Genomic DNA, 24195 nt, shown 5'->3' with positions numbered 1-24195 from the left:
TTGGATATTTTTTTCGAAAATTTCAGATGGCGACTTCAAAATGGCGTTTTACTCGAATCCGTATTTTTTCTTCTAACGTCAACACTAGGTCTTGTTCTATTGATCTGATTTCCTTTAGTCAAAAAATGTCATTTTTAATTTTTTAACGTGATTATAGTAAAAGAGACAATCACTTTTTTCTTTGAAGTCCATAAAATTGTTTTTTTTCATCTTAATTTATTAAAATCAGATATAAGTCATAGGAAATGTTTTCTTTGTTAATGAATAATATCAATTTCTCATTTCGGTTAACTACGAGAGGCCATGCGGTTGGCAAAGTAGGACGATATTTCGCGCGTGGAGGCCAACGTATTCCGCCATCTTGAAGCCGCCATTTTGAATTTTCGAAAAAAAAAAATCATTTTCTAATTACGGTAAATGACGAATAAAGGATCAAAAGACGAATTTCGCGCCAACTCGAACAAATGTTGGCAGCACCCTCTCAAATTTTAATGAAACTTTCTGTACATGAGAACTAGACTGTCTTTTGAAAAGGGACAAACTTTTTTTTACCAATTTTTTTCAAATTGCTATAGTCTAAAAATGACAAATTCTACAAAAAAATGTTGTAGGAGTGATTTTCACTAAATTAGTCAAATAAAATTGAATAAAAATATTGAAAAAATTCTTCATCGACTTCTACACTGAAAAAAAATGATTTTAAAAATTTAAAGTCGATTCACTAAAAAACCCCATCTTTGATTTGGATGAAATTTTATTCCAAGATAAGTAATACCTACCCTACCTACCGTCAAAAATTCAAGTTGGGCACTTTTAAGGAAAAAAAGTTATTTGAAAGAAACCATTCCTTGTTCAAACTGATTTTTTTTCAGTGTATTTGAATCGAAAACTAAACCAATGATAGTCATAATTATCTCAGAATTCAATTTCCCAACTGCTAGTTTCTTGATACATACAAAAAGTATCAGTAACGAATTTGGTATATATTCATAGTAATCTTGAATATAAACTTTCAAATGAGCACATCAATTAATTAACACTTGTAGGCTTCTACTTTTACATTTTTTTTTTTTAATAATTAGCACGATAACGAAGTCGACCGATAAATCGACACACAGTGACCTGCACTGCGAGCCGTGGCCAACGACCCCGCCATTAAGCTGTGCAAACACGACCCACAGCAAAAATCAATTCACATCGACCAGCCGCGAGTCGGCCATGCTAGCGCGCCATGCCGGTGGTCGTTTATTTGAGCAGGTGCGGAGTATGAAAAAACTCCAACAATAAAAAAGGCCCATAGACTCTCTCGGTATCCTCGATGCATTACTATCGAGGCGTAATGCAATAACCATCCTAAAACAATTGTCTGTCCGAGGTTCTTTAGCACTGATGCATGCAATATGCTTGATGATGTTTGCAATACCGTCAAACCCCTCAACCTAGGGGGAATACAAGGTAGACCTTTTTTTAAAATAAAAAAATCAGAATAACTCAAGAACTGTTCGATATATCAAATCATTCGGTTCGAAAAAATTGTGTATTTCTATGATGGTAACAATTTTGTGGAACTGAAATGTTTAAAAAATCTTTTTTTTTTGAGAATTGTCCTACTGGAGTTGTAGAGCTAGGTTCTCGGAAGGGTTCCCCGTCAGAATCACACACTACAATTGCAGACGAGACAGGCAACGGTTCCCACTAAAACACTGCTTGATTCTGAATGTGACATTCATTGTACGGTTCAGGTATGTGCGGGCGCAGAGATTTTTCGATCACGTGTATCATCGCGAAAGGCTTGAGCATTTGTACGCTAAAGTGTTTAATCGCGTGTGCGTTTGTACGTTGCGTGTGCTAACGTGTATGTAACTTCGCGTGTATAAATTCGATTTTATAACCGTGTGCCTTTCGCATATTCGCGTGTGTTCTTGGATGATCGCACGCGAACCGTAAATCCGATACTTAATTTTCGATGTACGATTTAGATGCTAGAAGAAAGTAACATCTTCCATATCACTGAAGTTCCCGGTCATGTCGCCATGGAACGTGTTGTCCAGTGGGTACGAGAGCTTTCTTTTTTAAATTGGTTTTATTTGAAGGCGTGGACCTAGTCTACTGATACCAAAGATAGAAACTTCCGGGAGTGACCGATTCATGATCGTGCGAGCGCGGGAGTTGTCAGGTTCACTCTTGAGATCGCGTTTGAAAATTTAAAAGCTGAGAGATTTTCACCTGATCACCGGGATGTTATCATGTTTGAGAGATCGCGCGTGTATGTGCCATGGATGGCCGCGAAGGGCTCAAGCATTTGTACGTTAACAGGTTTGTCACGTGATCCGTCCTCAGAACAAAATAAGAGAATAAAGAAGTAATAATGGAATATTTCTTTAATGACATAAACCCTTTTCAATGGGATTCTTGATAAATAAGATACCAACTAAGTGTTGGTAAATTAGATCATATCTTCCTACAAACTGAGTTTTATTGGATTCTGAGATGATTGTGATTTTCATTCGTTTAGTTTTCGATAAAAATACGCTAAAAAAATCAGTTTCAACAAGGAATAGTTTCTTTTTTTTCTTTAAATGTACCCAACTTGAATTTTTGACGGTAGATGGGGAACATAATTACCTTTCTTGGAATAATAGTTTATCCAAATCAAAGATGGGTTTTTTTTAGTAAATCGACTTTAAATTTTTAAAATCGATTTTTTTCAGTGTAGGAGTCAATGAAGAATTTTTTCAATATTTTTATTCAAACATTTGACAAATTTTGTGAAAATCACTCCTACTCCATTTTTTGTAGGATTTGTCATTTTTAGACTATAGCCATTTGAAAAAAATGGTGAAAAAAGTTTGACCCTTTTCAAAAGACAGTCTAGATCATTTTTGGAAAAACAAAGTATGCAAAGTGGCTTTTTTGACAAAATCTTCATGTACAGAAAGTTTTACTAAAATCTGAGAGGGTTCTGCCAACTCTGAATACGATTTAGCGCGAAATTCGTCAAAAGCAGAAATCTTTTCATTTTTCCACAAAAAAAATCTCAAATATTGCGTGATTTTCTACCGAATCCAGGAGAAGCTCCAAATAACCGTGTTGCTATTGGAGCATTCTTTTCCTATTATCGTAAAAGTATTACGACCGTCTTGGGTGCAAAGAACATGTCAGTTTAGCTAATTTATTTTGATTGTCATGGTCCCTTTTCGACTTCTAAAATAAGCCATTCTTACGAAAAGTTTCTCAGTCTTATACAAGTTGTATAAATGTTTGATAAAAGTGCATCTTTAATAGGTTTCTTGAACGCGTCCCGCATTCGCCCTGAAAACATCTGGTCACTTTAGGTTATAACCAAACAAAGCCACATAACCCCCCTCAACTCAGTGCCTGCCTCGATTATTCAACATTCAATCACTTATTTTGTAATAACTCTTTCGCAAGCCCCACTGATTGGTTTCCAACTAAACATTCTACCAGGTCCTAGTTCACATAGCCTTCGCTGAAAGAACAGAGCAAACACAACTTATTATAAGCACGGCATATTCCTTACTGCAACATCACACACACACGCACCTCATTTCCAGAAAGTCCCAAACAGCAACAGGACGCTATAGGACGCTCTCTAGCGTATTGGGGTAGGGAGCCGCAAACTGGTCACATTTGAAGTCACGCCAACAGTTATGCAAATATCATTACAACCATACCGGTGCCCCCACCCGCTGCTTGTTCTAATTTCAGCTATGTATGTATGTTTGGACGAAGCCCACCACGGCGATGCACACCGGTAGACCAGGCACAAAATGGAAACTTTAATGAAAGTGCCATCTACCGGTGAGCGCGGGGGGAAATGCGGTGAGTAATTTGCCTGACTTGATCCATCGTCCTTAACTGCTCGTCCCCTCGCACCGGTCGAAAGGTATAAAAGTAAAGTCTTTTACCGCGCAGCAAGACGTAGGTGTAGGAAGAAGTGGTTGGTAAGAAAAACGACGAAGACTTATTTTTCACTGTTTATTTAGCCCAGAACTCAAACTCTCCTACAGGGGCAGCGCAGCAGGCAGTGGTCGGGCCGTCAACGAATCCCACCGGAGCTTTTTCGAATTGGTTATTTATGCCTCCTTGGCTGCAGTTCGCTTGCTCGATCCGGTGGTACACGGTACCTGGGGAGGGTGTAGGTTGTATTGCATTATGTATCGTTAATTTTTGTTGTAACCGTTGCAGTAGAAACTTTAGATGGTCAACTTTTGCTTGTAAATTTTGTTGAAACTGGTAGAACAACTGCACGTGACATAATTGTTCCCGACAGCACAACTGTACTGTGCCAGATAACAGTCTTGACTTGACTAAATGGTGCTTTCATTAGCAGAAGCAAATGTGAGAGATGAAAACGGGGGACCAAGGATCAAACTAGCCCAAATTCATTTGCATCAGATCCTTGACAGATGGTTCCTTTTTGCTGGGAAATGGGTTTTGGTGCTGACACAAGCAGCGAAGCTGTTCTAATCTAGCTGAACGGAAACCCGGGTACTTGCTTTGAAGTTACGAGAGGAAGGACAGCTTTTCTTGTCTAGACTCGTCCGATGCTTTTCCACACATATGCGGTAGTTTCCAGCACACGGATGAGTATCATCAAGAAGTGCATAAAGGGAAAAAAAAGTACATGGGTTCCTTTTGATAGTGTCCTTCAAACTATGTACTCTCCCCTCACCGTTGCATGTAGGAGAATGCAGTTTGTCTATCAAGCGGGAATGGTTGGGAGGATATTTTTCGACACTCGACGCACACATATGGTGATGAGCAACTTACAAAAGGTTGGATAGAATGAGTGCATGGTAGTTTTGCTTCATAAATTTCAATGAAGAGGCAAAGGCATGTTGCAGCTATCTTTGAGCTGATTTTCATAGCAGATAAGTGAGGCTTCTGGGTGGTTTATTTTTAATCCCCCAGCCGTGCGTATGAATTTATGATCTACTCTGTTTGGATTTCATCGATCCCGAAAGCCCTGAATCTATTTTTGTAAATTTACTTGGTACAGTGAAATGGGTCAACCAAAAATTCCAGGGTGATTTAAGAGGAACGTGAACTGTACACCGAGGTAAAAGCATTCGAAAATTTCGTTAGTCACGGGATATGAACCATTCTTAAAATGATTACATTAGACGCTTAAGAACGTCATAGGTAGGGCCGCAGCGTGGTCTTATGGCGCCCTTGGTGGAGTCCAAGTTTTGCGTCCTCTTTAGTGTTTGCTTTGGCTTTCTTTTTTCAGTTCTACTTTCTTATATTATGACTTATCCACTCGTAGTTTATACAGCAAATACCGGTTTTTGGCATTAGCAGCATTAGGCGATGCTGGCATTCGTGGCGGTAACCTACCCTGCCACAGGGCTCAGAATTGTGATATTCGTTACTAAGAGAAGTCTTTTATGGCGGACTACCGAATTTATATACCCGCTCATAAAGTTGCGATCAACGGCGTTGTCTCCGATTCGAGTTTGTCGTTTGGGGCCGGCTGTATCAAGAACCTTCTGCTCCAGTGGGTGAAGTTTTTGAATAGCAATCGCACAGGGCGGGGCAAAATTGTGTGTCCCTTCAAATTCGTAACAGGTGACCTTAGACGGAACTGCTTTGCGTTTAATTACGTCTTCTTTGACAGTGATGGTCTGTCTGTTCGGTTGTTTTTACCGCGCGTCATGTATTGCTCTAAACAGGGCCGTCGAGAACGGCGTCGGGCCCCAAGGCTGGTATTGCTAACGGGCCCTTCTAGACATACTTATTTCAATCTTGATTAGAGGAATTGAATGCATTCAACTGTTTAAATCAAGGTGTGTTGGATCTGTTGCCGTTTCTGTTGATCAGAGTCTTATTATGCATGTATATAGTGCAGTGATCGATTTCAAAAGTTTTCCTACCCGTCCAACCTATAGCGAGGTTGAGCAACTGCTTATGGTGGTAGGTAAAGTATGAACTTTTGGCGTTCTTATAAAGACGTATAGTGGGGAAATCACAAACAAGAAACCAGTTACCTCCAAAAAATATCTTCTTCTTCCATTATGAAAGTCAAACTACTACTGCATTCTGTAAATGGTCTGTTAACTGTTCACACACAGTTGCTTACAAACAAACCAACACACTGAATTTAAACCTATGAATATTTGAATAAAAATTTACCTTTACTGTATAATTATGTTTTGACAACTTTGCTTTGTTGAAGCTTCTCTTCCAATCCAGAACGGTGTGCATGGTAGTTCTAAGCCTTTTGTTCTGTTTGTTTGTTCTGCCTGCCCATGAATTTCATTTACACATAGAATCCGAAACGGTATTGAGTAGATATCGTACTATCAAAATCATGCTGCTGTAGATCACACCATAGAAACTTTCGATATAGGAACAATCGAAACTTGCATACTAGTTGCTAAGAACTTTCTAACATAACATGCCAAGCAAAGCATCCTCGATTACCAACGCGTTTTCTGCTTGACATTTCGAGGGACCCTCTAGTACAATTGGAGCTAGTATCTTTTGATCCCTGGTAAACTCGTGAGTCCGTCGTCTCTATTGGCTCATGTTGCCACAGCCACAGACAGCATGCCAGGCATGTGAATGTCGCATTGCCATGATTACGAGTTTTGCGATTCGTGGGTGCGCGGGTACACTTTCGACCCGTTGAAAGTGTTGACGATTGAAGATAATGTTACTAATGATGTTACTATGAAGATATATATATATATATATATATATATATATATATATATATATATATATATATATATATATATATATATATATATATATATATATATATATATATATATATATATATATATATATATATATATATATATATATATATATATATATATATATATATATATATATATATATATATATATATATATATATATGTATATTGACCATTTTAGCTCCATTTGCCATTTGTAGATATTTTGTATTCAATTCGTTTATTTGATAAGGCACGTTTGCGTTAGCTTAATCCTTTATAAGGCGGTGGCAACTATATTGCCACCTTTTCGTATCGTTCATAACGCAGGAATATGAAGTGAGAAGTGTTTTCAATCTTATGAAATCTACTTGTTTGGAGTCTGGCAACTCTTCTTATTACTATTTATTGAGATACAGTGCAGCTACCCGCGATGCCAACTCCCGCGCAACACGTTACCAACATAGTATTCCCTTCCTAACTCGGGGAAAACGCGAACGGAAAACACAAAAGTCAGGTTTACGATTCAGGAAAAAGATATATTACTCCTACTTTTTGTACACATCTGTATAGACTACCCTGCTCGCGATTCTTTCGCGCCTAATTGATCTACCACTTAAATTGATCTCGGTTGTTGGCAGCCAGAGGTACGCATAGTACATGGGACCAAGCCTCGATCGTATTACTTGGGGAAAACACCAAAAAGCGCCATTCTAAATTTTCCTGCTGTTTATATAGTAAAGTTTTTGCTTACTTCAGCAAAATTATAGTTATTATCTATCTGTCCCTGTTTCGCATACGATTGACATTATATTTGTATCAGTGTCGCATGGCTTTCTACCTTTTTCACACGTATGTAACTTCTGTGTTAATGTATTCCTATCCTCCTCTATCTTGAAGTACCTCTTGCTATCTTCTGATCCTCCGGAAGATCACCCGAACGTGAATACTTCCTAATTGGTTTGGTGTTAGTGAGCTTTCGGCTCGCGCTAGAACCTAGTGTTCCTCTGTTCTAACTAAAGCTCTTCGCAAGTACTTGATTACTTTATTTCCCGAACGTACACATAATTATACTAAGCTATGTTATGCATTTGTATAGGTGGGCTCCCAATCATGAAAACGCCACGCCTATTTAAATACTCACTTTAATTAATCCAGACACATTCTATAAATCATAAACAAACACCTGCAGCCGGTGTCATTGGAACATCATTATTTACCGCGGATACCTATAAACACTCCTAAATTCTACGTGCAACACAATGACACACATGCGATATATTGATATATGTGCACGGGACTCAACCCACAGCGTTTGCAAGTTTGCTAGTGGCGAATAGAGGTGTGCGCCACGCCGTCGCCGCCGCGCCGCGCCGACCATTGCATGTAAAAATAGTAAGCAGATCGGCGTGACGCCGGCGCGCCGCCGCTTTTTGCCTGAAATCGGCGGCGCGGCGCGCACCTCTAGTGGCGAGTTCTTTCAGGTTAACCTCAGAATTGTTGGTTGTGCAATTTTATGTGTTTACAATTGTGGGGCTGTTCAACAGTGAAAAGTGTCAGATTGGTGAAGAGTTCTTTGAAAAAAAGTACGGCGATTTGCTTTTGGACAATAAAATTAGCTCGATTTTGAAAAAAATACTCTAGACTAGACCTGTGCGCCGCCGCGCCACGCAGCCGCCGGTAATTTTTAACGTATGCCGACGCCAAACGGTAGACCGGCGGCGCGCCGCCGGTGCCTTTTTTCCGCCCCGACAATTCGCGAACTCGAAAATTGTTCACTCATAATTTTATCCACAAATCTAGGAACATTGTTTATGGACCGAATATACGACGTTAACCGATTCATGTTTTATCACATCTTGATCATTATTTGGTATTAGTGGTTGTCAATTGGATTACAAAATTAAAATAGTCTTGATAGTTTCTCCTCCTGAATTTTTTTTATTGCGTAACAGGCCGACGTGAGTACCCGGGTACCCACAAAACTGAAATACCAATAACTAAGGTAATTTCCAACCAATTTTGATGCTTTTAGGTGTTTTGGATTCAGGAACCCATCCGCTTTTTGACTTGGTAAAACTGAATTGGGTTACTTCATTCGGTTCCCGGGAATCCGGATTTCCGGAAGCAGGTTCCAGGTCTGGGATACTATTTGTGAACTTCAATAGAATACTAGCAATATGGGTATCAAAATTCTTGGAATTGCATCAGTAGGCTGTATCTCGTGGTTATGGAATCATTTGGTGATTTCTGGAGCAGGTTCCCGTGGGGCCATGAGTGGCCATTCCCAGGCATGGGAAAAATCATTTCACGAAACGATCAATTTGAAATCATTCACCAACATGCTCTTACTGCGAAACCCGATCTCGGCAACCCTTCTTGTGCAGAGTTACGCGTTCGTGCGAAAGCGAGAAGCAAAACACAGAACTGAAAAAAAGTGACAGCGCCCGGCTATGATTCATTCTCCATCGTATACGTAGTGTTTTGAATGAAAGCAGAAAGGGTCGCAAATGAATGCAATCTTTCATTCACAAAGATTCATTTCAAAACATTCACCGGATCGTTCTAATAAAAAAAACTTGTCGTTCTTGTTTATAGACCTATGAAATTTTCACTTGGTGATTTCTTATTGTTGAGTAAGTAGTTTGCAATGTGCTGGTGGAAAAAAAATATTTAAGGGTTGTGTACAAGACACGACCACGATGACATTAAAAATGCAGCCAGTTTTATGAGCAAGCAATATTATCCGTGGCCAAATTAAAATCTTAATGCCATCGACTGTTTCAGAACTACACACAGGCATGCTTTTCTTCACTAGAGATAATTGTTGAATTTTTAAATTAAAATTGATAATCTGTAGTTTGACAAATTCAAGTTTTAAAAAAGTTTTATTCAAATCCCCGAAATGTGAACATAAATTAATGATGCTCACAAACAAAACCTTACATCTATCTTTAAATACCTGCTATCAAATTAAATGTTTGCAAGCACGATAGAAAAATAACTGGTCATAAATCAAATTATTCGTAAACGAAGAAAGTATATATTCGGTGGTTTAATAACATTAACTCTGAAATGTTCTATATGTGGGGTCCATTGATGGAATCCTGAAAAGGACTATTTGTGGGATCCACAAACACGCGTGGAATGGAATGAAAAGTACTAAACTAACTAAGGGCTTTTGGTTTAACAAAAATAACATGCAGAATGGAACAATTAGTCAGCTGCAAAAAAGGTTTGCCATCTTTTCTAGCCGCACGCTACTTACATCAGATAAATATTTCGAAATGAAAAGAAACAACCTTTCCCTTCAGCATCTAATATGAAATACTGATAGCTTGAAACGTGACATCGGCTTTTATCACTTTCGCACTGATGATGGAAGGACTTCCTTCATGCAGAATAACGAAAAAATATTTGCGGATTTTTCACATCCTCCAATTTCTATAATATTGCAGACATTTGGATTTGGTTTGGTTTTCGCCAATTTCAGCATGGCAATATACTTTTAAATAACTGTACATTTTTGTATTGTTTCGGATGGATAATATTAAACAAATCACTGATTGTTGTAAATTTCAGGTTGTCAATGTACGCGCAAGCAAAACGTAACGAATATAAACGGCGAAATTAGGTTATCGCAGTCATTGTCAGGAATTTTTCAAATTTGTTTATCTTTGTTGGTTATAGCCCTGAAAAGGGCTTTTAATTTACAAAAATAACATGCGAAATGGAACAATCAGTCAGCTGCAACTACGGTTTGCCGTCTGTTCCAGCCGCGCGCTACTTACATCGGATAAATAATTAAAATTGGAAAGAAACAAACAACCTTCCCCGTCAGCAGATAATTTGAAATACTGATAGTTTGAAACGTGACATCGGCTTTTATCACTTTCGCATTGTTGATAGAAGGACTGCCCTCATGCAGAATAACGAAAAAAATATTTGCGGATTCTTTATAGTACGGCTTTCGCTAGTTAGCAGTGTTACCACATCCTCCAATTTTCTGAAACATTGCAGAATTTTGGATTATGTTTCCGAAAAATTATATTTAATAAATCACAGGTTTTCACCAATTTCAGCCTGGAAATGTACTTTAAGTAGCTTAAATTTAATTTAAACAAATGACAGATTGTTGCAAATTTCAGATTGTCGATATAGGCGCAAGCTACAAATAACGAATATAAACTGCGCAATTGGATTATCGCTGTCAATGATTGGAAATATTCCAATTTGTTCTTTATTGTTATAGCCTTTAAAAGGACTTTTAATTTAACAATAATAACATGCAGAATGGAACAATTATTCAGCTTTAACTGAGGTTTGCCAACTCTTCCAGCCGCGCGCTATTTACATCGGATCACCCCCAGCGGTAGCAGTGATCAAATGCAGCACTCATCGCAGCGCATTGTCAACATGCATGACTGCTACTGCTGTTCTTTACGGCCCGACGTACGAAGGGAGAATGAAGTCGCTCGAGAAATGATATTCTTTAAATAGTCGAGGATGACGTCATTCATAGAAGCGTAGTGTGCTGGGTGCTCCAATCTGTCGTATGAGTCTCTATAGGCACGATGTTACTTGTCTGGCAAAACAGCAACAACTGATTCAAACAGGCATGCGGCACATTTATTTATAACTTTTCGTGCTCGTTTGAATCACTAAGCTGCTCCGAGATCTGTTCATTTTTGCTTGTTTTTCAATAGCGTGCTATTGAAATACAAAAACACTATAGCAATAAAACATAATTTCAGTTAACTCCGAATTGTTTGGTGATAATAGGGTTCGTCGCGGTTGCGGTAATTACCGCAACCGCGCGGTATTTACCGCACCCGCACCGCAAAAACTGCGGTGCGGTGAGACACTTTTTCTCGCGGATGCGGTGCGGGAAATGTGCTTTTACCGCGCGGTATTACCGCAACAGCACTTAAGAAAATAATTGATAAAATCTGCAGTCTGCATTAAAAAGTGAATTAAAACTTTGACTTTTACCATTTAAGAACGACGCAACTTATTAATTTACAATAGGGAAACATAATAAACATTTAATTGCTCTAATTTCAATGGACTTGACAATGATTTGAATTTTACTAAAAAATAAAATCTATAAGCTGTGTCCAATATAATTTGGCATCATTATTTTTACAATATATTTTGAACACCTTGAAAAATTTACGAACCTTTTCACATATATAAAATGCATTCCAATCATTGGAAAACAATTGAATTGTACTGTCAAATCCAATTTATGGAAAATTACAACTTATACAATTTTAAGGGAGCAATCTTAGTATTTGAATAAGAATACATCCATTTCTTGAAAAATACGAAGTAAGTGTTTTGAGGTATTTTGTTCCTAAAATCCTCTATTCGTAATAACATTTCTGCTGTATGCTGTAAATCATACATCTTTTGCAGTTTTTCAAATGTCCTTCAACAACTCTGTACCGGTTGAGATGGGTTGGATACTTGTTATGTTATGTGTAGAATGATTTCTGCAACTAAAAAGCATCTGAATGTCAAAATTTTATGTCAAATTTACGTTGACAATCAATCTGACAATTATTAGAGATGTGGATAGATGTAATTACACTACTAACGTCTCCTTTGGAGAGTTTTTGGCATCTGTCAGTCAGTCCAACTAACGAATCAAATTCGTTAGTTGGACAGAGGTGTGACCCTACCAACGAATCACGACTATACAAGCGAGAACACGCCAATTGTTTAAAAAAACAATTTTAAGCTTAAGCCAAACATGAACCGCCATGTTTGAAAAACGCAAAAAATAACCAAGTCCATTTCAGCCGCCAGAAAATTTGCCTAAGTGTTGAAATTGCCTTTAAACCGCATTCGCAAATTGCATTTGTCCCTAGGGGCAATTAGCACAGGCGATTTGAGTCAAACGTCAAACTTTTTAAATCGCCTGACCATGTTCGTCCGCATTTTTTGACAGGGTTGTCTCCACTATAAAAAGTCATACGCCCTTTCGAAAATTATTTTGACGTTTCAAAGACACGTGTGTTAGTAGGTCGATATATTGTTATTATTTTTTTTGCATTGAAAAATAGGACGATTATAGGAACTGCGATGAGATGAACATTGGCGCAATGAGATGAAATAAGGGGCATGGCGGTGACAACTTAAAAGCATTATTTAGTGAGTTTAATATAAAAATTTCAGTGTTTCAGCTTTTCAGGTCGATTGTCGATGTGTAACAATGTATGTTTCATTAAAACTTTTATTTGTTGCTATGGATATATGGAAATAATCATACTTTTCCGCAAACACGCTACTAATGAGATGAATAAGGGAGCGTCAACCCTAATTAAATTAAAAGTTTTCCTATTAATTGCTGCGGAAGAACGTTTTTGTATGTAAAATGATGAAATACAGCTATATTTCATAGGACTTCAGTGCTATGCTAATATTTACCTTATTTCGAAAGTATTTATCTCAAAATGTACGGCATTTTATTAATAAAACTTGCAAAGTTGATATTTTTTAATAAATGTTACATTCTGAGGAGTCCGTCAAAGTTAATTTTTGTGTAAATAAGAATAATATTTTATTATATATTGTTATACAAAATAATGAATAATTTTTCAACACACTTTTCAAAAATACAGAATTTTACCGCATTTACCGCATTACCGCGCGGTGCGGTGCGGTAAATGCAGTGCGGTTGCGGTAAGCGGTGCGGTTTTATTATTTTTTTGCGGTTGCGGTGCGGACTATCCATTTACCGCCCACATCCGCACCGCGACGAACCCTAGGTGATAACCAGACGGAAATCCGATCATAAATAAGAAAGTTATTAGCGTTCAAAATAGTGACGCAAAAATGTGACATCGTTTGATTTTAGATTTTAGAATGACACCCTGCCCCAGATAGTGCAGTAAGACATTTTCAATGTCAAAAAAATAAAATGAATAAATCGACATCTGTAATCTGTGGTCTCTTTTTTCAAACTTATTCTCACAATCAAAGGGTTATTTACTGTTAATCAGGTAATAACCAGAAACCTACCTTAATTTCTTACTGAATTTCTGATCCTGCTCGATTTGTCTTTATATTTGCACCAATCTCGTTGGAAAGACATCAAATATTACGAAGACTGACGTTTTCTAACGGGCGGTAGCAAGTATATTTTCAAAACAGTTTTTATTGCGAAATAAATGTAAATATATTCTAAACTAAGTAAAAGAATCGTGTTTCTATTAATATACCATTCATTAATAGCCCCAAACTCTGGGCCTAAGGGTCTAAGGGTTAAAGGTGCCATTTTTTCTTAGTTTCACATTTTGTATTTCTTAAAACTAAGGGGTTACACATTTCAACATTATTTTATTTTTATATAATGAAACTAAAGAAATTTTACTGCTAACTTATAGATGTACAAGAGGGGGTTATCATTTCGTGTGTTTTTTGTGTAGTAATGCACTTTAGGGTGAAGTGGTTCAATTTTATTATATTGATCAAGTAAAACTAGAAGACAGGCGAGCACATAAGTTTTGCGAAGATATTCAAGGGAGAGGAGGGGGGATGAAGTCTTACGTCGGTGTATAAGAGACAGTTGAGAGAGGGTGGACAAGGCTAACAGGGGGGGGCTATGATATCAACGGTAAGGTTTATAGATTCGGACGGATGCATCATGTATTAGGAAGCCGGGCGGTCTTCCTCGAACCGGCGGGGGTTACTCCAGACGATTTCGTAGTACGGCTCAGATGCGGGTCGGCTACACACTGCGTTGCGCATGTGATGTTGTGTTGTAGGTCTCGTGTTTGTTGGGTCATTCGACAGAGATGTTTTGTGTCGTCTTGGAGTCGCATCAGACCATCGTTGGGGAACGGTAGGCGGAAGAGGGTATTTCTGAGGATGATAAGAAAAATAATAGGAGCAGTTAAATCTGAATATTGATGGTTTTTGGAAATGTGTATACGACGGATATATAGAGAAGATCACGGCTTGGCAGTACATTTCGAACTGGGACATTGGATGATTTTTCTCGGGCCCGAAGGGGATCCAATAGTTGAGATCTGGCCGAACAGCACTCGGCGCATGTCCAGACAATATGTTCGAGATCGTGATAACCGTTGCCACAGGTGTAGATACCGCTATTTGTGAGCCCAATACGTCGGAGATGAGCGTGTACCGATTGGACATGAGCCGAGACATCACACGAATGAAATCCCGACCCACATCCATCCCCTTGAACCAAGGTTTCGTCGATACCTTAGAGATTATCGAATGTAGCCACCATCCTAGTTCCCCATCGCTCCATGAAGTTTCCTAACTTTCGAGGGTTCTCTGATGCGTAATACTTGAAAATTCGCTGAAGCAAATTGTCTTTCATATATGTCACCTTCTAAAGTGACCGCCTTAGCTAAAGAGTCCGCTTCTTCATTACCTGGAATGGAGCAATGCGAGGGAACCCGGACTAAGGTAATCTTGTACGACCTTACAGACAAAGCACGCAGGCGCTCCCAGATTTTCCCCAGAAAATATGAAATGTGCTTTCTAGGTTTCATTGAACGGCCTCGATTGAGCTGAGGCTAAGTACGCGACATAAACTGAAGCGGGATCATTGAGTTTGAATGAGGCGGTGAGGTTTTGATTGAACATACCGAAGCCAGTGGAGCCGTCGAGGCTTGACCCGTCGGTGTAAAACAACTTGTTACAGTCGACTTCTCGAAATTTACTACGAAGGGTGCTTGGAATCACTTGCGGACGTATGTGATCCGGGATTACACGAACTCGTCTTTCGTGGATGTGTCGAAGAATACAGTTGAATCAGAAGCAAATTGTCCAATGTATCTTGCAATGGTTCTTGAACTGACAAGACATTCGTCAATGTCATTCACGTAAAAGGTGTAGAAAAGGTGGCTTAGAAGTGAGCCCTGCGGAAGACCCATGTAACTAAATCGTGATGTCGATAAGTCACCATGCGAAAAATGCATGTGCTTTTCCGACAACAAGTTTAGTAAAAAGTTGTTTAAAATTGCTGAAAGACCATGCTGGTGCAGCTTCTCTCAAAGAATGTTGATAGCAACTGAATCAAAAGCCCCCTTAATATCTAAGAACACTAATGCCATCTGCTCTTTGCTAACACAGGACAGTTGAATTTCAGTTGAGAGCAACGCACGACAATCATTCGTTCTTTGCTTTTGCGGAAACCAAATTGTGTATCTGACAGTAAGCCATTTGCTTCAACTCAATTGTCGAGGCGAAATAAGATCATTTTCTCGAACAACTTTCGGATACAGGACAGCATTGCAATCGGTCGATACAAGTTGTGGTCGAAGGCTGATTTTCCTGGTTTTTCAATGGCGTTGACCTTCACTTGCCTCCAGTTATGAGAGACAATCTCAAGAAACTTGTTAAATAAATTCAACAAGCGTCTTTTGGCAGAGCCTGGCAGATTCTTTAACATGTTAAAGATTGATTCTTTCTGGCCCTGGGGCTTCATTGTTGCATGATAAGAGAGCAAGTGAGAATTCCACCATCGAAAACAATGTTTCGTTCGCGTTATCGTGAGGGGATTTTCTGTGCCTGTGCGGAATCTGGACAAACCTTTTTGGCACAATCGAATATTCAACGGTTTGAATATTCCATGCTCTCGTTAGTACTGTTTCGGTTTCGGAAGCACCGGGCCGTACTCCAAAGAGTGCTCATCGATGTTTCTCTCGTTAGTCTGTCGACGAACCGGCGCCAGTAGCTACGTGGCTTTCATCAAACTCTTCATGCGCGTTTCCGCCATCGCGTAATGTCGGTAGCTAGCTGGCAGCCTGTCGTCCCGGAAGGTCTTGCACGCAGCGGCTTTTTCCGCGTGCACGTCTGAGCACTCTTTGTTCCACCATGGATTGGGAGGACACCCGCGTGAGTTCGCGTCTGGTACGCGTTTAGTCTGAGCTTGAATCGCGGTATCGAGAATCAAGCCAGCCAGGAACCCGTACTCTTCCTCCGGAGGATGGGAGAGATGGGGATCAGAGACTACCTTCCACATGCAATCTAACCGTAGCTATGTTGAGCAGAGGGACAGGTCTAAGGCGCTCGGACGCGCTGGAGGGACAGGAATCGGTGTCATTTCACCCTTGTTCAAAATGGTTATATTGAAGTTGTCGGAAAGCTCATGGAGTGAGGTAGATCGATTATCGTCATGAAGGCAACCGTACCGTGGGAGTTGAAGTCACCTAAAACTAGCCTCGGTACGGGGAGGAGTTCCGCAATATCGTGAAGCCGTCGGTGGCTAACTCAGGCTCTAGGGGGGATGTAGGTGGAAGCAATGCAAAGGTCTTTGCCTTTAATTCTGGTTTGGTAAGCGACAACTTCAATACCTGGTGTCGAGGGGAGGTCGATTCGATTGAAAGAATAGCAATAGCATTCCCAAAAGTACTCCTCCGTAAGAGTCTTTTCGATCCACGCGAATAATGTTAAAATTGTGGAAGTTTAGGTCTGTTTCTGAAGTAAGCCATGTCTCGTATAGTGCAAATGCATCGCATTTCAAGTTATTCAGTAAGATTTTAAAAGAATCGATTTTCGGGATAATGCTTTTGCAATCCCACTGTAGAACTGAATTAGCCATTGAAGAATACAATTGCTGACAGGAGGGGATATTTCGCAGTGAACTGCATAAAGAATTTTTTACCGCGGGGCGAAAGCTTATCAAGATGCTTTTAAGAGGGTCAGAAATATTTTGTGCTGTAAAAATACGGTCCACAATGTCAGAAAAATGTATTTAGGCCAGCGCTGGTTTCTTTCTCTGGTTGAGATATAGTTTTTGATGTGGTTGGAACACTTGTGGTTTTTGATGTTCCTGGAAGTACTGGGAACTCCTTTTCTGAGACCGGAAGCGACGTGCTTCAGTTTTGCACTAGTACTTCGTTACCTTACCTTACCGTTCAGGCTAGAGCTTTGTTGTCTCTTGCTGTATGCAGAAGCCGTCTCCACTCCACTCGGTCCATTACTGCTTGTCGCCAGCCTCGCAGTCTTCGAAGGGTCCGAAGGTCGTCCTCTATCTGGTCGATCCACCGTGCTCCCTGTGTCTTCTTGTTCCTGTAGGGTCGCCCTCGAGAACCCTCTTCACCGGGTCGTCGTCCGACATCCTAACGACGTGTCCAGCCCACTGTAAACGTCCTATTTTTATGGTATGCGCGATGGATAGTTCTTCCAGCAGCTGATGCAACTCATGGTTCATTCGCCTGCGCCACGTTCCGTCTTCCATCTGCACGCCCCCATAGATGGTATGCAACATCTTTTGTTCGAGAACTCTAAGAGCGCGTTGGCCCTCTACGAGTATAGTTCAGGTTACGTGGTCGTAGAGGACCACCGATCTAATCAGCGTCTTGTAGATAATCAACTTCGTGCGGCGGCGAATTTTGTTAGACCGGAGTGTCCTTCGGAGTCCAAAGGAGGCACGATTTCCCGCCAAGATCCGTCTCTGAATTTTTCTGCTGGTGTCATTGTCGGCGTTTACCAGTGAGCTCAAATACATAAATTCGTCGACTATCCCGATTTCGTCACCGTCAATCCGAGCTCGGGATGGGAGGTCAACATTGTCGTCTCTGGAACCTCTTCCTCTCATGTATTTTGTCTTCGAAACGTTGATGGTAAGTTGCCAATGTCGTCGGCGAAGCCAAGAAGCTGGACGGACTTCCAGAAGTTCGTGCTACTCGTGTCTATCCCCGGTCTCCCTATTACACCTTCTAACGCAACGTAGAACAGCAGGCACCTCTTCGAGATTCAAAGGGACTCGAGAGTGTCCCTGATACGAAGAACAACGCACATCACCTGATCTATCGTCGCATTGACTTTTCGTGTTAACTTATCCGGAAAACCGTACTTGTGCATTATCTGCCACAGCTGATCTCGATCGATTGTGCCATACGCTGATTTGAAATCGATGAACAAATTATGTGTGGGCACGTTGTATTCCCGGTACTTCTGCAGAACCTGTCGAATCGCGAATAGTTGGTCCCATGAATCCCGCTTGGTAGTGACCCACGAACTCCATTGCAAATGGTGACAATTGATGGCAAAGAATTTGGGAGAGGACCTAAGTAGTGTGATCGCGCGGTAGTTGCAGCTATCCAACTTGTCACCCTTTTTGTAGATTGGGCAAACGACACCCTCCATCCACTCCTCCGGTAGAATCTCCTCCTCTCAAACTTTGGCGATCACCCAGTGCAGCGCTCTAGCCAGTGTTTCACCACCGTATTTTAATAGCTCGCTGGGTAGTTGATCTACACCGGCAGCTCTGTTGTTTTTCAGCCGACTGATCTCCTCCTTAACTTATAGGAGATTAGGGGCTGGCAGCTTATCGTTTCTGCGCGTGCTCCAAGATCCGTTGCCATACCGCCTTCGTGCTCTGCTGTTTCACCGTTGAGGTGCTCGTCATAGTACTGCTTTCACCTCTCAATCACCTCACACTCGTTCGTAAGAAGGTTACCATCTAAGTCCCTGGACTTATCGGCTTGCGTAACGTAGCCTTTGCGTGTGTCGTTCACGCGGTACAGTTGTTCCATCGCTTCGCGATCTCGTTCCTCCTATTGGGAGTACCAGTACTTTCTTGAGTAGTTATTTTAGGGGGGCCATGAAGAGACACTTTCTGGCCGTTACGACGAAGCTAGGGAGAGGAAATGTTCTTCCTTTTTCTATTGCTTCTAGGCACAGCAGAAGATGTTCCCTTCTTCCGTCAGTAGACAAATTGGTATAGATGCTCGTAGAGCGCTTAGAGCGTTTCTGAAGGGAACGCTTAAGGTTCTCCTCGCGCTGTTTGTATGCGGGACATGTCATGTGGATTTCCCTCACAGTAAAGACATTCTTCGATATCCACAAGAATTATCCGCATGATTCCCACCGCATTTCCCACAACGAGCTTTATTGTTACAATAGGAGGTTGTGTGTCCCAATTGTTTGTAATTAGTACAGTTCATGACCCGCAGCACAAACAGGCGAACAGGTAGACGAACCCTGTCGAAGAGGAGGTAGTTGGGTAGAGCAGAACCGGCGAAGGTCGCCCGATAAGAGTCTGCGTTGACGTATTTTTCCTTACCGTTAGCTGCGACCGATGCTGAATGCAAACGTTTGCACTCCAGTATCTTCACTGGCTTAAGCATGGGGTCTTTTAAACAGCCAGTCCCATATTCCAGCAGGTCCTCGAAACTCTGACTCGAATCGGAAACGACCCCACTTACTTTAGCCCTGTTAGCTGGTAAATACACCCTATACTTCTTCGTAAAGGGCCCATAGCCAGAAATATCGTTTGCCTGAGTTAAACTGTTTATCAGGGCGAATTTTCGATATTTCTGTCACGGTTGAATACCGATCCGTCAGAACTCGAGCAATCTGCAGCAGATTCATACACTTTTTGTTTTTGGTCCGGAAGAAGATCACGAAGGGCCCGGTGGCCGAGCTTAGATATACTTTGAGCCAGGCAGCCGATTTTGTTTCGACGTCCATCTCACCTTGAGATGAACCGTCGTCAGGGGAAGTCATTTTTGCACGGGCCTATTGCCCAGTGCACGTTAGTAGGAGAACCAAGAAAACATTACTTAACTTGTGTATGTAACGGTATCCAGACGGCTTACCAGAAGAACACTGCTTCACTGATCACTGACTGGCTAACGGTACTCAGAAACAGAAACACAAAAGAAGGGAAAACAATACTGAAACCTCGATGAGGCGGAGAGTGCGCCAGATAGCCTCAAACGCCACTATTCTTTGTCGATATATACTGCACGAACTGGCAATGCACGTCACAGTGGCTCGACTTAGAGAAAAAAGGTGGACTAAAGTCAAAACTTTGTCGTATCAGTTCAAATAAGACGGTTATATGTAATTTTGATATGCTCAATTCATTTTTGATGCTAAAATACACTAAAAATCAACATTTGCGGTTCATTAGGGTGGCTAAAAAATATTTTTTGTCGAAACGGTTCATAAAATATTTTAGAAGTAACTTTTGTGCACTAGATTCGTTTTTGATATTAAAACCTGTCAGATAAAAATTATTTCACTCATTAGGGTGGCTCGAAAATAATTATTTTGATGAAATTGTTCATAAAATTGTCTAATAGTAATGTTCGTGCGCTGAATTTGTTTTTAATATTAAAACGTATTAGAACAAAATCCCCTCTCATTAGGGTGGCTCAAAAATAATTATAAGTCTACCCGCATCTATTGGAAAAGTCTTGAAATGATTGTGGTTTTACATCACATCGCATCACATGTGATTTTTTCAATCAGATTATAGTTTAGTTGGGTTATTTTGGGATACTGAATCGATTTATCTACAAAAAGTTGAGCAAACGATAATTTAAAGATTTTTAATTTAAAGTATTTAAATTTCTCAGTTTTATTTCATGTTGATAAAACATTCTTATATTTATTCTTAAAAAAATTAAGCATAATTTATTTTAATCTTCGTCCGATTTTGATGATGATTCGTCCGAAATCTTCTGCTTCAGCATTAACTTAAGCTCTTCAGGTAGATTCTTGACATGTTTTTTCGGGTGATCCAAGTGCGAGTTCGCTAGCGGGTCGGAAGAAACGAGCATACGGTTGAATTACTGCTTCCTGATCCCCCTTGTTTCGGTTTATCAATAATTAAACCCATTCGTTGTCTGAAACCTTCTTGTGCTCTCTTCTTGGCTGCGTTGAAAGATTCCTCAAATCCTGTTTTTCTCCAGCACTTGAATTCAAGACGATAATATATATGGATGAGACACTCGAAGCATCTAATCCACGCGTGTAGTGATGAAATTCCGAACATTAGAAAATATTGTGTGGGGATCACACATTCCATTTTTTTTCTAAATCGTTGAACTGAGAGATTGTTGAATTATAGGCGTAGCATCGTTGCGCGGAGCTCGTACCTGTTAGTGTGTTGACAATTTTCCCATCGATCATTGCGAGATACATCTAATAAGTGATGACTACTTTTTTACCACAGAAAATCGTCTCGAACGGTTGCACCTTGTAAGTGATCTATTTCGTCATTCATTCGTTCACATTCCTGTAGAATAAGCTCATCGGTTTCCAGTAAAAACTGAAGATGCACTGGTCGACACCAGAAAGGCGACCCAGGACGATTATTATCTCATATTACATTGACATTGCTTGACAAGCGAAGAGGGACAAAAGATGTAAAAAAATATGTGTGAATCCTTGTCAGCGAAATTTTGGAATTTTTGTTTATACTCTGGAAGCCCAGACGCACTATCGCAGCACTATTTTATTGTATGAACTAAAGTTTCCGGAATAATGGCGTAAATGTCTTTCTCCACAAACAGTAGCAATCTCTCAGTTGTTTTGTTCAAGATAGCTTGAATATCTATCCTGATGCACATTTCCGTTGCGATGAACAAATTTCCAGCAGGATAACAGGATTTCTGTTTTTCTTCTGCCACTTTGTAATAAGAAGGATATCGATGTTTGGCAGGCTCCTTAACAATGTTATACGCGTTTTTTTGTGAGAGACCTCACAATTATAGCCAACGCATTTTCTGGAGATATTTCCATTACCTCTCGGTGCGGATTGATTGCTTCTTTTAATATATTAGCAGTTTCAATGTTCGCTTCCGCACGCATGGACATTTGTGCAGCGTATGTCAATTCCGTCGAGGAATTGCATACTTTACGCTGACGTCACAAATGAATTCGATGTTCATTTTTGACAGTTCGCTTGTACTGTTTACATGGAAACTTTTTTTGCGATTTGGTTTAAGCGAATCTAGTTGTCCACAAAATTTGTCTAAGTCCATGTAAACAGTACTAGTGAACTGTCAAGAAAAGTGAGGTTAACTGTGTCAGTAAAAAACCTAAAGAGCAGCACGCAATTCTTCGGTCTTTCGACGTTTTACTCGATCACAATTCATGAAAAAATTCTTTTGTGGTCGGCCCAATTGCAACGGTTGCTTCGAGCGATTAAGTAGCTTTCTAGCCAGTCTTTAAATCTTACCTCAAAATATTTCGGTTTCCTCGATGCCTGCTCAAATTTTTTCAGCAGAGATGTCCAGAAAAGCTCAAATTCCTGGTCAACTTCTTCAGGGGAGCGATTCCAATGAGCGAAAAACAGTTCACGAGCAGAATTTTTGCGCTCACGCAGGGTAGGAAGGTTTCGAATGACTCGTAAATCGAGTTTCTTTTTAGACATATTCTGTTAGAGTATAGCAGCATATGAAAATATGTGTGATACGCAGATATACAAAAAGAGAAATTCTAAATTGAGCTACCTTGCATTTTCGATGTAATAGAAGCACTGCTTCACTCGTTTACTCGTAAGATGGTACAATATAACACAAATTCTAATCAAAACTGCGATTAACATAAATGAATATAACGAGATAAGCGTGGACTCAGCTTTGTTTACTAAATTTGACAGTTACTGCGAAAGATAACATGAAATAATTCCAGAAACATTTAATGATATATTTCAACGCGTTGGAACATTTACTGAATTTTAAACAAACTGATGGATACTGCAATAATGTGAAAGAATCGAATAAACGCACGCGAGCTCAAGTTGTATATTTTAATCGTTACTCGTATCAATGATATGTATGTTTCAGGTGTGGCGATTGGTGGAATATGATAGTGTGTGTGTATCGTTTAGATAGTTACCACATTTCCCTTTCTTTAAAATGTTCAAAACTAATAATCCATTAGACAATCATTATAGCGCCTAGGCTTCTTAATTTCCCGCCTGAATCTTCCTCTAGTGATTGATGCATCTTCTACTGTTGCTTCGTTTGTCGCAGGTTGTTGATTAGCGTCCCACGTTCCTGCTGGCTTTCCTGAGAGTTCATCTGTTTCTTTGGTTCCAAAATCACCAGGTGCTACTCCTAAATCTGAATAATATATACAAAAGAACAGAAATTAAACTAATTCACTAAATTACCTTGATTGCTTCCGTTATTAGTCGGCGTGACCAATTTTAGATGACTCGAATTCCTATCATATACCCTTCCCGTTTCATCATTTTGAACTGTAACTCTTGGCCCATGCTTCGAAATAACTGTCATAGTAGCTGGATCGAACGTTGGGGTGAGCTTGTTCTTCGGAAGATTATTTTTCATTAAAACTTTCCCGCCGATTTCTATTTGTGAAGGGAAGGTTTTGCATGTCGCCGCAAATCTTCTGAAATTTTACCCTGTTCTTTCATCGTTTGATCCCGATCTTTATAATCCGTACACAGTACCATGGTTCCGAAATCCTGCAACGTTGGAATTTTTGTACGAATATTCCTTCCATACATCAATTCAGTTGGAGTTTTTCCAGTAGTAGTGTGTGGCGTTGAGTAATACATCGACAGGTACGTCAAAATATCCCGTTTCCAATCTTGCTTGAGAGCTTGACTGATCTTCAACCTTTTAACTAGCGACCTATTCTGTCGCTCAACCAGACCATTCTCTTGTGGCCAATAAGGAGTGGTTTTGTTCAAAAATATTCCGCGGTGTTTGCAATACTCCTCGAACTCCATGCTTACAAAT

At 40.0% G+C, this 24195-nt stretch overlaps 1 protein-coding gene across 1 annotated transcript in view; it reads left to right on the top strand.

The window, feature by feature from the left end:
• LOC131691058 (mucin-2) overlaps positions 1–24195 on the top strand; it is a 610571-nt gene that overhangs the window by 460346 nt on the left and 126030 nt on the right. The window lies entirely within an intron of this gene.

The sequence above is a fragment of the Topomyia yanbarensis genome, chromosome 3, assembly GCF_030247195.1.
Source record: "Topomyia yanbarensis strain Yona2022 chromosome 3, ASM3024719v1, whole genome shotgun sequence".
Classification (NCBI taxonomy): Eukaryota; Metazoa; Arthropoda; class Insecta; order Diptera; family Culicidae; genus Topomyia; species Topomyia yanbarensis.
The sequence above is the reverse complement of the archived record's forward strand: the minus strand, read 5'-3'. Positions and strand labels throughout refer to the sequence as shown.